Raw genomic sequence first — 15,283 nt, 5'->3', positions numbered from 1 at the left:
GGGCTTTACCTCCAGATGTTGGGCTTTACCTCTAGATCTTGGGTTTTACCTCTAGATGTTGGTCTTTAAGTCTAGATATTGGACTTTACCTCTAGATGTCGGGTTTTACATCTAGATGTTTTGCTTTACATTTAGATGTTGGGCTTTATCTCTAGATTTTGGGTGCTAAATCTATATATTTGGCTTTTCCTCTAGATGTTGGGCTTTACCGTCAGATATCTGGCTTTACGTCTAGATGTATGGCTTTACCTCTAGATTTTAGGCTTTACCACTAGGTCTTGGGCTTTACCTCTAGAATTTGGACTTTTCCTCTAGAAGTTGGGCTTTACGTCTAGATATTGGGCTTTACCTCTAGCTGTTGGGTTTTAAATCTATATATTTGTCTTTACCTCTAGAAGTTGGGCTTTAATTCTAGACTTTGGCTTTACCTCTAGATTTTGGGCCTTACCTCTAGAAGTTGGGGTTTACATCTATATGTTTGCCTTTAACTGTAGATGTCGGGCCTTAAGACTAGATTTTGGAATTCACCACTAGATGTTAGGCTTTACCTCTAGATGTTGGGCTTTAGATCTAGAAGTTGGGCTTTACATCTAGAATTTGGGCTTTACGTCTAGATATTGGGCTTTACCTCTAGATTTTGGGTTTTAAATCTATATATTTGGCTTTTCCTCTAGATGTTGGGCTTTACCCCTAGATATCTGGCTTTACCTCTAGATGTTGGGCTTTACCTCTAGATTTTGGGTTTTCCATCTGGATTTTTGGCTTCTCTCTAGAATCTGGGCTTTACCTCCAGATGTTGGGCTTTACCTCTAGATGTTGGGTTTTACCTCTAGATGTTGGTCTTTAAGTCTAGATATTGGACTTTACCTCTAGAATTTGGGTTTTAAATCTATATATTTGGCTTTTCCTCTAGATGTTGGGCTTTACCCCTAGATATCTGGCTTTACGTCTAGATGTTGGGCTTTACCTCTAGATTTTGGACTTTACCTCTAGAAGTTGGGCTTTACCTCTAGATTTTCGGCCTTACCTCTAGAAGTTGGGGGTTACATCTATATGTTTGGCTTTAACTGTAGATGTCGGGCCTTAACACTTGATTTTGGAATTCACCTCTAGATGTTAGGCTTTACATCTAGATTCTGGGCTTTCCCTCTGGATGTGGGGCTTCAACTCTAGATTTTGGGCTTTTCTCTAAATGATGCGCTTTATATATTCGGCTTTACCTCTAGAAGTTGGGCTTTACATCTAGATTTTAGGCTTTAGATCTAGAAGTTGGGCTTTACATCTAGATTTTGGTCTTTCCGTCTAGATATCGGGCTTTACCTCTATATTTTGGGTTTTAAATCTATATATTTGGCTTTTCCTCTAGATGTTGGGCTTTACCTCTAGATATCTGGCTTTAACTCTAGATGTTGCTTTACCTCTAGATTTTGGGCTCAACCTCTAGGTGTTGGGCTTTGCCTCCAGAATTTGGACTTTTCCTCTAGATGTTGGACTTTACGTCTAGATATTGTGCTTTACCTCTAGATGTTGGGTTTTAAATCTATATATTTGTCTTTACCTCAAGACGTTGGGCTTTACCTCTAGATTTTGGGCCTTACCTCTAGAAGTTGGGGTTTACATCTATATGTTTGCCTTTAACTGTAGATGTCGGGCCTTAACACTAGATTTTGGAATTCACCACTAGATGTTAGGCTTTACCTCTAGATGTTGGGCTTTACCTCTAGATGTTTGGCTTAGATCTAGAAGTTGGGCTTTATCTCTACATGTTGGGGTTTAAATCTAGATTTGGGGTTTTAGCTCTAGAAGTTGGTCATTACCTCTAGACATTGGGCTTTGCCTCCAGATGTTTGTCTTTAAGTCTAGTTTTTGGGCTCTACCTCTAGGTTTTGGGCTTTGCCTCCAGAATTTGGACTTTTCCACTAGAAGTTCGGCTTTACGTCTAGATATTGGGCTTTACCTCTAGATGTTGGGTTTTAAATCTATATATTTGTCTTTACCTCAAGACGTTCGGCTTTACCTCTAGATGTTAGGCTTTACATCTAGATTCTGGGCTTTACCTCTAGATGTTGGGCTTTAACTCTAGATTTTGGGCTTTACTCTAAATGATGCGATTTATATATTCGGCTTTACATCTAGAACTTGGGCTTTACACCTAGATTTTGGGCCTTACCTCTAGAAGTCGGGGGTTACATCTATATGTTTGGCTTTAACTGTAGATGTCGGGCCTTAATACTTGATTTTGTAATTCACCTCTAGATGGTAGGCTTTACATCTAGATTCTGGGCTTTACCTCTAGATGTTGGGCTTTAACTCTGGATTTGGGGCTTTACTCTAAATGATGCGCTTTATATATTCGGCTTTACATCTAGAAGTTGGGCTTTACATCTAGATTTTGGGCCTTACCTCTGGAAGTTGGGGGTTACATCTATATCTTTGGCTTTAACTGTAGATGTCGGGCCGTAACACTTGATTTTGGAATTCACCTCTAGATGTTAGGCTTTACCTCTAGATTCTGGGCTTTACCTCTAGATGTTGGGCTTTAACACTAGATTTTGGGTTTTCCATCTGGATTTTTGGCTTCTCTCTAGAATCTGGGCTGTACCTCCAGACGTTGGGCTTTACCTCAAGATGTTGGGTTTTACCTCTAGATGTTGGTCTTTAAGTCTAGATATTGGACTTTACCTCTAGATGTAGAGTTTTACATCTAGATGTTTTGCTTTACATTTAGATGTTGGGCTTTATCTCTAGATTTTGGGTTTTAAATCTATATATTTGGCTTATCCTCTAGATGTTGGGCTTTACCATCAGATATCTGGCTTTACGTCTAGATGTATGGCTTTACCTCTAGCTTTCGGGCTCTACCACTAGGTCTTGGGCTTTACCTCTAGAAGTTGGGCTTTAATTCTAGACTTTGGCTTTACCTCTAGATTTTGGGCCTTACCTCTAGAAGTTGGGGTTTATATCTATATGTTTGCCTTTAACTGTAGATGTCGGGCCTTAAGACTAGATTTTGGAATTCATCACTAGATGTTAGGCTTTACCTCTAGATGTTGGGCTTTAGATCTAGAAGTTGGGCTTTACATCTAGATTTTGGGCTTTACGTCTAGATATTGGGCTTTACCTCTGGATTTTGTGTTTTAAATCTATATATTTGGCTTTTCCTATAGATGTTGGGCTTTACCTCTACAATTTGGTCTCTACCACTAGGTCTTGATTTTTACCTCTAGATTTTGGACTTTACCTCTAGAAGTTGGGCTTTACCTCTAGATTTTGGGCCTTACCTCTAGAAGTTGGGGGTTGCATCTATATGTTTGGCTTTAACTGTAGATGTCGGTCCTTAACCCTTGATTTTGGAATTCACCTCTAGATGTTAGGCTTTACATCTAGATTCTGGGCTTTGCCTCTAGATGTGGGGCTTCTACTCTAGATTTTGGGCTTTACTCTAAATGATGCGCTTTATATATTCAGCTTTACCTCTAGAAGTTGGGCTTTACATCTAGATTTTAGGCTTTAGATCTAGAAGTTGGGCTTTACATCTAGATTTTGGTCTTTACGTCTAGATATCGGGCTTTACCTCTATATTTTGGGTTATAAATCTATATATTTGGCTTTTCCTCTAGATGTTGGGCTTTACCTCTAGATATCTGGCTTTAACTCTAGATGTTGCTTTACCTCTAGATTTTGGGCTCTACCTCTAGGTTTTGGGCTTTGCCTCCAGAATTTGGACTTTTCCTCTACATGTTGGGCTTTACGTCTAGATATTGGGCTTTACCTCTAGATGTTGGGTTTTAAATCTATATATTTGTCTTTACCTCAAGACGTTGGGCTTTAACTCTAGATGTTGGGCTTTACCTCTAGATTTTGGGCCTTACCTCTAGAAGTTGGGGTTTACATCTATATGTTTGCCTTTAACTGTAGATGTCGGGCCTTAACACTAGATTTTGGAATTCACCACTAGATGTTAGGCTTTACCTCTAGATGTTGGGCTTTACCTCTAGATGTTTGGCTTAGATCTAGAAGTTGGGCTTTATCTCTACATGTTGGGGTTTAAATCTAGATTTGGGGTTTTAGCTCTAGAAGTTGGTCATTACCTCTAGACATTGGGCTTTACCCCCAGATGTTTGTCTTTAAGTCTAGATTTTGGGCTCTACCTCTAGGTGTTGGGCTTTGCCTCCAGAATTTGGACTTTTCCTCTAGAAGTTCGGCTTTACGTCTAGATATTGGGCTTTACATCTAGATGTTGGGTTTTAAATCTATATATTTGTCTTTACCTCAAGACTTTCGGCTTTACCTCTAGATGTTAGGCTTTACATCTAGATTCTGGGCTTTACCTCTAGATGTTGGGCTTTAACTCTAGATTTTGGGCTTTACTCTAAATGATGCGCTTTATATATTCGGCTTTACATCTAGAAGTTGGGCTTTACATCTAGATTTTGGGCCTTACCTCTAGAAGTTGGGGGTTACATCTATATGTTTGGCTTTAACTGTAGATGTTGGGACTTAAGACTAGATTTAAAAATTCACCTCTAGATATTAGGCTTTGCCTCTAGATTCTGGGCTTTACCTCTAGATGTTGGGCTTTAACACTAGATTTTGGGTTTTCCATCTGGATTTTTGGCTTCTCTCTAGAATCTGGGCTGTACCTCCAGACGTTGGGCTTTACCTCAAGATGTTGGGTTTTACCTCTAGATGTTGGTCTTTAAGTCTAGATATTGGAATTTACCTCTAGATGTCGGGTTTTACATCTAGATGTTTTGCTTTACATTTAGATGTTGGGCTTTATCTCTAGATTTTGGGTTTTAAATCTATATATTTGGCTTTTCCTCTAGCTGTTGGGCTTTACCATCAGATATCTGGCTTTACGTCTAGATGTATGGCTTTACCTCTAGATTTTGGGCTCTACCACTAGGTCTTGGGCTTTACCTCTAGATTTTGGACTTTACCTCTAGAAGTTGGGCTTTACCTCTAGATTTTGGGCCTTACCTCTAGAAGTTGGGGGTTACATCTATATGTTTGGCTTTAACTGTAGATGTCGGGCCTTAACACTTGATTTTGGAATTCACCTCTAGATGTTAGGCTTTACATCTAGATTCTGGGCTTTCCCTCTAGATGTGGGGCTTCAACTCTAGATTTTGGGCTTTTCTCTAAATGATGCGCTTTATATATTCGGCTTTACCTCTAGAAGTTGGGCTTTACATCTAGATTTTGGTCTTTACGTCTAGATATCGGGCTTTACCTCTATATTTTGGGTTTTAAATCTATATATTTGGCTTTTCCTCTAGATGTTGGGCTTTACCTCTAGATATCTGGCTTTACCTCTAGATGTTCCTTTACCTCTAGATTTTGGGCTCTACCTCTAGGTGTTGGGCTTTGCCTCTAGAATTTGGACTTTTCTTCTAGAAGTTGGGCTTTACGTCTAGATATTGGGCTTTACCTCTAGATGTTGGGTTTTAAATCTATATATTTGTCTTTACCTCTAGATGTTGGGCTTTACCCCTAGATATCTGGCTTTACCTCTAGATGTTCGGCTTTACCTCTAGATTTTGGGTTTTCCATCTGGATTTTTGGCTTCTCTCTAGAATCTGGGCTTTAACTCCAGATGTTGGGCTTTACCTCTAGATCTTGGGTTTTACCTCTTGATGTTGGTCTTTAAGTCTAGATATTGGACTTTACCTCTAGATGTCGGGTTTTACATCTAGATGTTTTGCTTTACATTTAGATGTTGGGCTTTATCTCTAGATTTTGGGTTTTAAATCTATATATTTGGCTTTTCCTATAGATGTTGGGCTTTACCTCTACATTTTGGGCTCTACCACTAGGTCTTGATCTTTACCTCTAGATTTTGGACTTTACCTCTAGAAGTTGGGCTTTACATCTAGACTTTGGGGTTTACCTCAAGATGTTCGGCTTTACCTCTCGATATTGCGCTTTAACTCTAGTTTTTGGGCCTTAGGTCTGGAAGTTGGGGGTTACATCTATATGTTTGGCTTTAACTGTAGATGTCGGGCCTTAACACTTGATTTTGGAATTCACCTCTAGATGTTCGGCTTTACCTCTGGATTCTGGGCTTTCCCTCTAGATGTTGTTTTTTAACTCTAGATTTTGGGCTTTACTCTAAATGATGCGCTTTAACTCTAGATATTCGCCTTTACCTCTAGATGTTGGGCTTTAGCCCTAGATATCTGGCTTTTCCTCTAGATGTTGGGCTTTAACACTAGATTTTGGGTTTTCCATCTGGATTTTTGGCTTCTCTCTAGAATCTGGGCTGTACCTCCAGACGTTGGGCTTTACCTCAAGATGTTGGGTTTTACCTCTAGATGTTGGTCTTTAAGTCTAGATATTGGAATTTACCTCTAGATGTCGGGTTTTACATCTAGATGTTTTGCTTTACATTTAGATGTTGGGCTTTATCTCTAGATATTGGGTTTTAAATCTATATATTTGGCTTTTCCTCTAGCTGTTGGGCTTTACCATCAGATATCTGGCTTTACGTCTAGATGTATGGCTTTACCTCTAGATTTTGGGCTATACCACTAGGTCTTGGGCTTTACCTCTAGATTTTGGACTTTACCTCTAGAAGTTGGGCTTTACATCTAGATTTTGGGCTTTACGTCTAGATATTGGACTTTACCTCTGGATTTTGTGTTTTAAATCTATATATTTGGCTTTTCCTATAGATGTTGGGCTTTACCTCTACAATTTGGTCTCTACCACTAGGTCTTGATTTTTACCTCTAGATTTTGGACTTTACATCTAGAAGTTGGGCTTTACCTCTAGATTTTGGGCCTTACCTCTAGAAGTTGGGGGTTGCATCTATATGTTTGGCTTTAACTGTAGATGTCGGTCCTTAACACTTGATTTTGGAATTCACCTCTAGATGTTAGGCTTTACATCTAGATTCTGGGCTTTGCCTCTAGATGTGGGGCTTCTACTCTAGATTTTGGGCTTTACTCTAAATGATGCGCTTTATATATTCAGCTTTACCTTTAGAAGTTGGGCTTTACATCTAGATTTTAGGCTTTAGATCTAGAAGTTGGGCTTTACATCTAGATTTTGGTCTTTACGTCTAGATATCGGGCTTTACCTCTATATTTTGGGTTATAAATCTATATATTTGGCTTTTCCTCTAGATGTTGGGCTTTACCTCTAGATATCTGGCTTTAACTCTAGATGTTGCTTTACCTCTAGATTTTGGGCTCTACCTCTAGGTGTTGGGCTTTGCCTCCAGAATTTGGACTTTTCCTCTCCATGTTGGGCTTTACGTCTAGATATTGGGCTTTACCTCTAGATGTTGGGTTTTAAATCTATATATTTGTCTTTACCTCAAGACGTTGGGCTTTAACTCTAGATGTTGGGCTTTACCTCTAGATTTTGGGCCTTACCTCTAGAAGTTGGGGTTTACATCTATATGTTTGCCTTTAACTGTAGATGTCGGGCCTTAACACTAGATTTTGGAATTCACCACTAGATGTTAGGCTTTACCTCTAGATGTTGGGCTTTACCTCTAGATGTTTGGCTTAGATCTAGAAGTTGGGCTTTATCTCTACATGTTGGGGTTTAAATCTAGATTTGGGGTTTTAGCTCTAGAAGTTGGTCATTACCTCTAGACATTGGGCTTTACCCCCAGATGTTTGTCTTTAAGTCTAGATTTTGGGCTCTACCTCTAGGTGTTGGGCTTTGCCTCCAGAATTTGGACTTTTCCTCTAGAAGTTCGGCTTTACGTCTAGATATTGGGCTTTACATCTAGATGTTGGGTTTTAAATCTATATATTTGTCTTTACCTCAAGACTTTCGGCTTTACCTCTAGATGTTAGGCTTTACATCTAGATTCTGGGCTTTACCTCTAGATGTTGGGCTTTAACTCTAGATTTTGGGCTTTACTCTAAATGATGCGCTTTATATATTCGGCTTTACATCTAGAAGTTGGGCTTTACATCTAGATTTTGGGCCTTACCTCTAGAAGTTGGGGGTTACATCTATATGTTTGGCTTTAACTGTAGATGTCGGGCCTTAAGACTAGATTTAAGAATTCACCTCTATATATTAGGCTTTACCTCTAGATTCTGGGCTTTACCTCTAGATGTTGGGCTTTAACACTAGATTTTGGGTTTTCCATCTGGATTTTTGGCTTCTCTCTAGAATCTGGGCTGTACCTCCAGACGTTGGGCTTTACCTCAAGATGTTGGGTTTTACCTCTAGATGTTGGTCTTTAAGTCTAGATATTGGAATTTACCTCTAGATGTCGGGTTTTACATCTAGATGTTTTGCTTTACATTTAGATGTTGGGCTTTATCTCTAGATTTTGGGTTTTAAATCTATATATTTGGCTTTTCCTCTAGCTGTTGGGCTTTACCATCAGATATCTGGCTTTACGTCTAGATGTATGGCTTTACCTCTAGATTTTGGGCTCTACCACTAGGTCTTGGGCTTTACCTCTAGATTTTGAACTTTACCTCTAGAAGTTGGGCTTTACCTCTAGATTTTGGGCCTTACCTCTAGAAGTTGGGGGTTACATCTATATGTTTGGCTTTAACTGTAGATGTCGGGCCTTAACACTTGATTTTGGAATTCACCTCTAGATGTTAGGCTTTACATCTAGATTCTGGGCTTTCCCTCTAGATGTGGGGCTTCAACTCTAGATTTTGGGCTTTTCTCTAAATGATGCGCTTTATATATTCGGCTTTACCTCTAGAAGTTGGGCTTTACATCTAGATTTTGGTCTTTACGTCTAGATATCGGGCTTTACCTCTATATTTTGGGTTTTAAATCTATATATTTGGCTTTTCCTCTAGATGTTGGGCTTTACCTCTAGATATCTGGCTTTACCTCTAGATGTTCCTTTACCTCTAGATTTTGGGCTCTACCTCTACGTGTTGGGCTTTGCCTCTAGAATTTGGACTTTTCTTCTAGAAGTTGGGCTTTAAGTCTAGATATTGGACTTTACCTCTAGATGTCGGGTTTTACATCTAGATGTTTTGCTTTACATTTAGATGTTGGGCTTTATCTCTAGATTTTGGGTTTTAAATCTATATATTTGGCTTTTCCTATAGATGTTGGGCTTTACCTCTACATTTTGGGCTCTACCACTAGGTCTTGATCTTTACCTCTAGATTTTGGACTTTACCTCTAGAAGTTGGGCTTTACATCTAGACTTTGGGGTTTACCTCAAGATGTTCGGCTTTACCTCTAGATATTGCGCTTTAACTCTAGTTTTTGGGCCTTAGGTCTGGAAGTTGGGGGTTACATCTATATGTTTGGCTTTAACTGTAGATGTCGGGCCTTAACACTTGATTTTGGAATTCACCTCTAGATGTTCGGCTTTACCTCTGGATTCTGGGCTTTCCCTCTAGATGTTGTTTTTTAACTCTAGATTTTGGGCTTTACTCTAAATGATGCGCTTTAACTCTAGATATTCGCCTTTACCTCTAGAAGTTGGGCTTTACATCTAGATTTTGGGCTTTAGATCTAGAAGTTGGGCTTTACATCTAGATATTGGTCTTTATGTCTAGATATTGGTCTTTACCTCTAGATTTTGGGTTTTAAATCTATATATTTGGCTTTTCCTCTAGATTTTGCCTTTACCTCTAGATATCTGGTTTTACCTCTAGATGTTGGGCTTTACCTCTAGATTTTGGGCTTTACCACTAGGTCTTGGGCTTTACCTCTAGATTTTGGACTTCACCACTAGAAGGTAGGCGTTAGATCTAGAAGTTGGGCTTTACCTCTAGATTTTGGGCCTTACCTCTAGAAGTTGGTGGTTGCATCTATATGTTTGGCTTTAACTGTAGATGTCGGGCCTTAACACTTGATTTTGGAATTCACCTCTAGATGTTAGGCTTTACCTCTAGATTCTGGGCTTTCCCTCTAGATGTGGGGCTTCAACTCTAGATTTTGGGCTTTACTCTAAATGATGCGCTTTATATATTCGGCTTTACCTCTAGAAGTTGGGCTTTACATCTAGATATTGGTCTTTACGTCTAGATATCGGGCTTTACCTCTATATTTTGGGTTTTAAATCTATATATTTGGCTTTTCCTCTAGATTTTGGGCTTTACCTCTAGATGTTCCTTTACCTCTAGATTTTGGGCTCTACCTCTAGGTGTTTGGCTTTGCCTCTAGAATTTGGACTTTTCCTCTAGAAGTTGGGCTTTACGTCTAGATATTGGGCTTTACGTCTAGATGTTGGGTTTTAAATCTATATATTTGTCTTTACCTCTAGAAGTTGGGCTTTAATTCTAGACTTTGGATTTACCTCTAGATTTTGGGCCTTACCTCTAGAAGTTGGGGTTTACATCTATATGTTTGCCTTTAACTGTAGATGTCGGGCCTTAACACTAGATTTTGGAATTCACCACTAGATGTTAGGCTTTACCTGTAGATGTTGGGCTTTAGATCTAGAAGTTGGGCTTTACATCTAGATTTTGGGCTTCATGTCTAGATATTGGTCTTTACCTCTAGATTTTGGGTTTTAAATCTATATATTTGGCTTTTTCTCTAGATGTTGGGCTTTACCTCTAGATTTTGGGTTTTCCATCTGGATTTTTGGCTTCTCTCTAGAATCTGGGCTTTACCTCCAGATGTTGGGCTTTACCTCTAGATCTTGGGTTTTACCTCTAGATGTTGGTCTTTAAGTCTAGATATTGGACTTTACCTCTAGATGTCGGGTTTTACATCTAGATGTTTTGCTTTACATTTAGATGTTGGGCTTTATCTCTAGATTTTGGGTGCTAAATCTATATATTTGGCTTTTCCTCTAGATGTTGGGCTTTACCGTCAGATATCTGGCTTTACGTCTAGATGTATGGCTTTACCTCTAGATTTTAGGCTTTACCACTAGGTCTTGGGCTTTACCTCTAGAATTTGGACTTTTCCTCTAGAAGTTGGGCTTTACGTCTAGATATTGGGCTTTACCTCTAGCTGTTGGGTTTTAAATCTATATATTTGTCTTTACCTCTAGAAGTTGGGCTTTAATTCTAGACTTTGGCTTTACCTCTAGATTTTGGGCCTTACCTCTAGAAGTTGGGGTTTACATCTATATGTTTGCCTTTAACTGTAGATGTCGGGTCTTAAGACTAGATTTTGGAATTCACCACTAGATGTTAGGCTTTACCTCTAGATGTTGGGCTTTAGATCTAGAAGTTGGGCTTTACATCTAGAATTTGGGCTTTACGTCTAGATATTGGGCTTTACCTCTAGATTTTGGGTTTTAAATCTATATATTTGGCTTTTCCTCTAGATGTTGGGCTTTACCCCTAGATATCTGGCTTTACCTCTAGATGTTGGGCTTTACCTCTAGATTTTGGGTTTTCCATCTGGATTTTTGGCTTCTCTCTAGAATCTGGGCTTTACCTCCAGATGTTGGGCTTTACCTCTAGATGTTGGGTTTTACCTCTAGATGTTGGTCTTTAAGTCTAGATATTGGACTTTACCTCTAGAATTTGGGTTTTAAATCTATATATTTGGCTTTTCCTCTAGATGTTGGGCTTTACCCCTAGATATCTGGCTTTACGTCTAGATGTTGGGCTTTACCTCTAGATTTTGGACTTTACCTCTAGAAGTTGGGCTTTACCTCTAGATTTTCGGCCTTACCTCTAGAAGTTGGGGGTTACATCTATATGTTTGGCTTTAACTGTAGATGTCGGGCCTTAACACTTGATTTTGGAATTCACCTCTAGATGTTAGGCTTTACATCTAGATTCTGGGCTTTCCCTCTGGATGTGGGGCTTCAACTCTAGATTTTGGGCTTTACTCTAAATGATGTGCTTTATATATTCGGCTTTACCTCTAGAAGTTGGGCTTTACATCTAGATTTTAGGCTTTAGATCTAGAAGTTGGGCTTTACATCTAGATTTTGGTCTTTCCGTCTAGATATCGGGCTTTACCTCTATATTTTGGGTTTTAAATCTATATATTTGGCTTTTCCTCTAGATGTTGGGCTTTACCTCTAGATATCTGGCTTTAACTCTAGATGTTGCTTTACCTCTAGATTTTGGGCTCAACCTCTAGGTGTTGGGCTTTGCCTCCAGAATTTGGACTTTTCCTCTAGATGTTGGACTTTACGTCTAGATATTGTGCTTTACCTCTAGATGTTGGGTTTTAAATCTATATATTTGTCTTTACCTCAAGACGTTGGGCTTTACATCTAGATTTTGGGCTTTACGTCTAGATATTGGGCTTTACCTCTGGATTTTGTGTTTTAAATCTATATATTTGGCTTTTCCTATAGATGTTGGGCTTTACCTCTACAATTTGGTCTCTACCACTAGGTCTTGATTTTTACCTCTAGATTTTGGACTTTACCTCTAGAAGTTTGGCTTTACCTCTAGATTTTGGGCCTTACCTCTAGAAGTTGGGGGTTGCATCTATATGTTTGGCTTTAACTGTAGATGTCGGTCCTTAACACTTGATTTTGGAATTAACCTCTAGATGTTAGGCTTTACATCTAGATTCTGGGCTTTGCCTCTAGATGTTGGGCTTTAACACTAGATTTTGGGTTTTCCATCTGGATTTTTGGCTTCTCTCTAGAATCTGGGCTGTACCTCCAGACGTTGGGCTTTACCTCATGATGTTGGGTTTTACATCTAGATGTTGGTCTTTAAGTCTAGATATTGGACTTTACCTCTAGATGTCGGGTTTTACATCTAGATGTTTTGCTTTACATTTAGATGTTGGGCTTTATCTCTAGATTTTGGGTTTTAAATCTATATATTTGGCTTTTCCCCTAGATGTTGGGCTTTACCTCTAGATATCTGGCTTTACGTCTAGATGTGTGGCTTTACCTCTAGATTTTGGACTTTACCTCTAGAAGTTGGGCTTTACCTCTAGACTTTGGCTTTACCTCAAGACGTTCAACTTTAACTCTGGATGTTGGGCTTTACCTCTAGATTTTGGGCTTTACGTCTAGATATTGGGCTTTACCTCTAGATTTTGGGTTTTAAATCTATATATTTGGCTTTTCCTCTAGATGTTGGGCTTTACCTCTAGATATCTGGCTTTAAATCTAGATGTTGGGCTCTACCTCTAGATTTTGGGCCTTACCTCTAGAAGTTGAGGGTTACATCTATATGGTTGGCTTTAACTGTAGATGTCGGGCCTTAACACTTGATTTTGGAATTCACCTCTAGATGTTAGGCTTTACTTCTAGATTCTGGGCTTTACCTCTAGATGTTGGGATTACATCTTGACGTTGGACTTTATCTCTAGAATTTGGGCTATACCTCTATATGTTGGGCTTTACCTCTAGAGTTTGGGTTTTATATCTAGATGTTTGCCTTTACCTCTGTAAGTTATGCTTTACCTGCAGACATTGGGCTGTAGGACTAGATGATGGTCTTTACCTCTAGAAGTTGGGCTTTACCTCTAGATTTTGGGTTTACCTCTAAATGATGCGCTTAAACTCTAAATATTGGACCTTACCTCTAGATGTCGGGTTTTACATCTAGATGTTTTGCTTTACATTTAGATGTTGGGCTTTATCTCTAGATTTTGGGTTTTAAATCTATATATTTGGCTTTTCCTCTAGATGTTGGGCTTTACCTCTAGATATCTGGCTTTACCTCTAGATTTTGGACTTTACCTCTAGAAGTTGGGCTTTACCTCTAGACTTTGGCTTTACCTCAAGACGTTCAACTTTAACTCTGGATGTTGGGCTTTACCTCTATATTTTGGGTTTTAAATATATATATTTGGCTTTTCCTATAGATGTTGGGCTTTACCTCTAGATTTTGGGTTTTCCATCTGGATATTTGTCTTCTCTCTAGAATCTGGGCTGTACCTCCAGACGTTGGGCTTTACCTCAAGATGTTGGGTTTTACCTCTAGATGTTGGTCTTTAAGTCTAGATATTGGACTTTACCTCTAGATGTCGGGTTTTACATCTAGATGTTTTGCTTCACATTTAGATGTTGGGCTTTATCTCTAGATTTTGGGTTTTAAATCTATATATTTGGCTTTTCCTATAGATGTTGGGCTTTACCTCTAGATATCTGGCTTTACGTCTAGATGTTGCGCTTTACCTCTAGATTTTGGACTTTACCTCTAGAAGTTGGGCTTTACCTCTAGACTTTGGCTTTACCTCAAGACGTTCAACTTTAACTCTGGATGTTGGGCTTTACCTCTACATTTTGGGCTTTACGTCTAGATATTGGGCTTTACCTCTAGATTTTGGGTTTTAAATCTATATATTTGGCTTTTCCTCTAGATGTTGGGCTTTACTCCTAGATATCTGGCTTTACCTCTAGATGATGGGCTTTAACTCTAGATTTTGGGTTTTCCACCTGGATTTTTGGCTTCTCTCTAGAATCTGGGCTTTACCTCCAGACGTTGGGCTTTACCTCTAGATGTTGGGTTTTACCTCTAGATGTTGGTCTTTAAGTCTAGATATTGGACTTTACCTGTAGATGTCGGGTTTTACATCTAGATGTTTTGCTTTACATTTAGATGTTGGGCTTTATCTCTAGATTTTGGTTTTTAAATCTATATATTTGACTTTTCCTCTAGATGTTGGGCTTTACCTCTAGATATCTGGCTTTACGTCTAGATGTGTGGCTTTACGTCTAGATTTTGGACTTTACCTCTAGAAGTTGGGCTTTACCTCTAGACTTTGGCTTTACCTCAAGACGTTGAGCTTTACCTCTAGATGTTGGGCTTTACCTCTAGATATCTGGCTTTACGTCTAGATGTGTGGCTTTACCTCTAGATTTTGGACTTTACCTCTAGAAGTTGGGCTTTACCTCTAGACTTTGGCTTTACCTCAAGACGTTGAGCTTTACCTCTAGATGTTGGGCTTTACCTCTAGATATCTGGTTTACGTCTAGATGTTGGGCTTTACCTCTAGATTTTGGGCTCTACCACTAGGTCTTGGGCTTTACGTCTAGATTTTGGACTTTACCTCTAGAAGTTAGGCTTTAGAGCTAGAAGTTGGGCTTTACATCTAGATTTTGGGCTTTACGTCTAGATATTGGTCTTTACCTCTAGATTTTGGGTTTTAAATCTTTATATTTGGCTTTTCCTCTAGATGTTGGGCTTTACCCCTAGATATCTGGCTTTACGTCTAGATGTTGGGCTTTACCTCTAGATTTTGGGCTCTACCACTAGGTTTTGGGCTTTACCTCTAGATTTTGTTTTTTACGTCTAGATATTGGGCTTTACCTCTAGATTTTGTGTTTTAAATCTATATATTTGGCTTTTCCTCTAGATGTTGGGCTTTACCTCTAGATATCTGGCTTTACGTCTAGATGTTGGGCTTTACCTCTAGATTTTGGGCTCTACCACTAGGTCTTGGG

This window comes from Leptosomus discolor, chromosome 26 (assembly GCF_034619465.1).
Source record: "Leptosomus discolor isolate bLepDis1 chromosome 26, bLepDis1.hap2, whole genome shotgun sequence".
Classification (NCBI taxonomy): domain Eukaryota; kingdom Metazoa; phylum Chordata; class Aves; order Leptosomiformes; family Leptosomidae; genus Leptosomus; species Leptosomus discolor.
Note: the sequence above shows the minus strand (reverse complement) of the source record.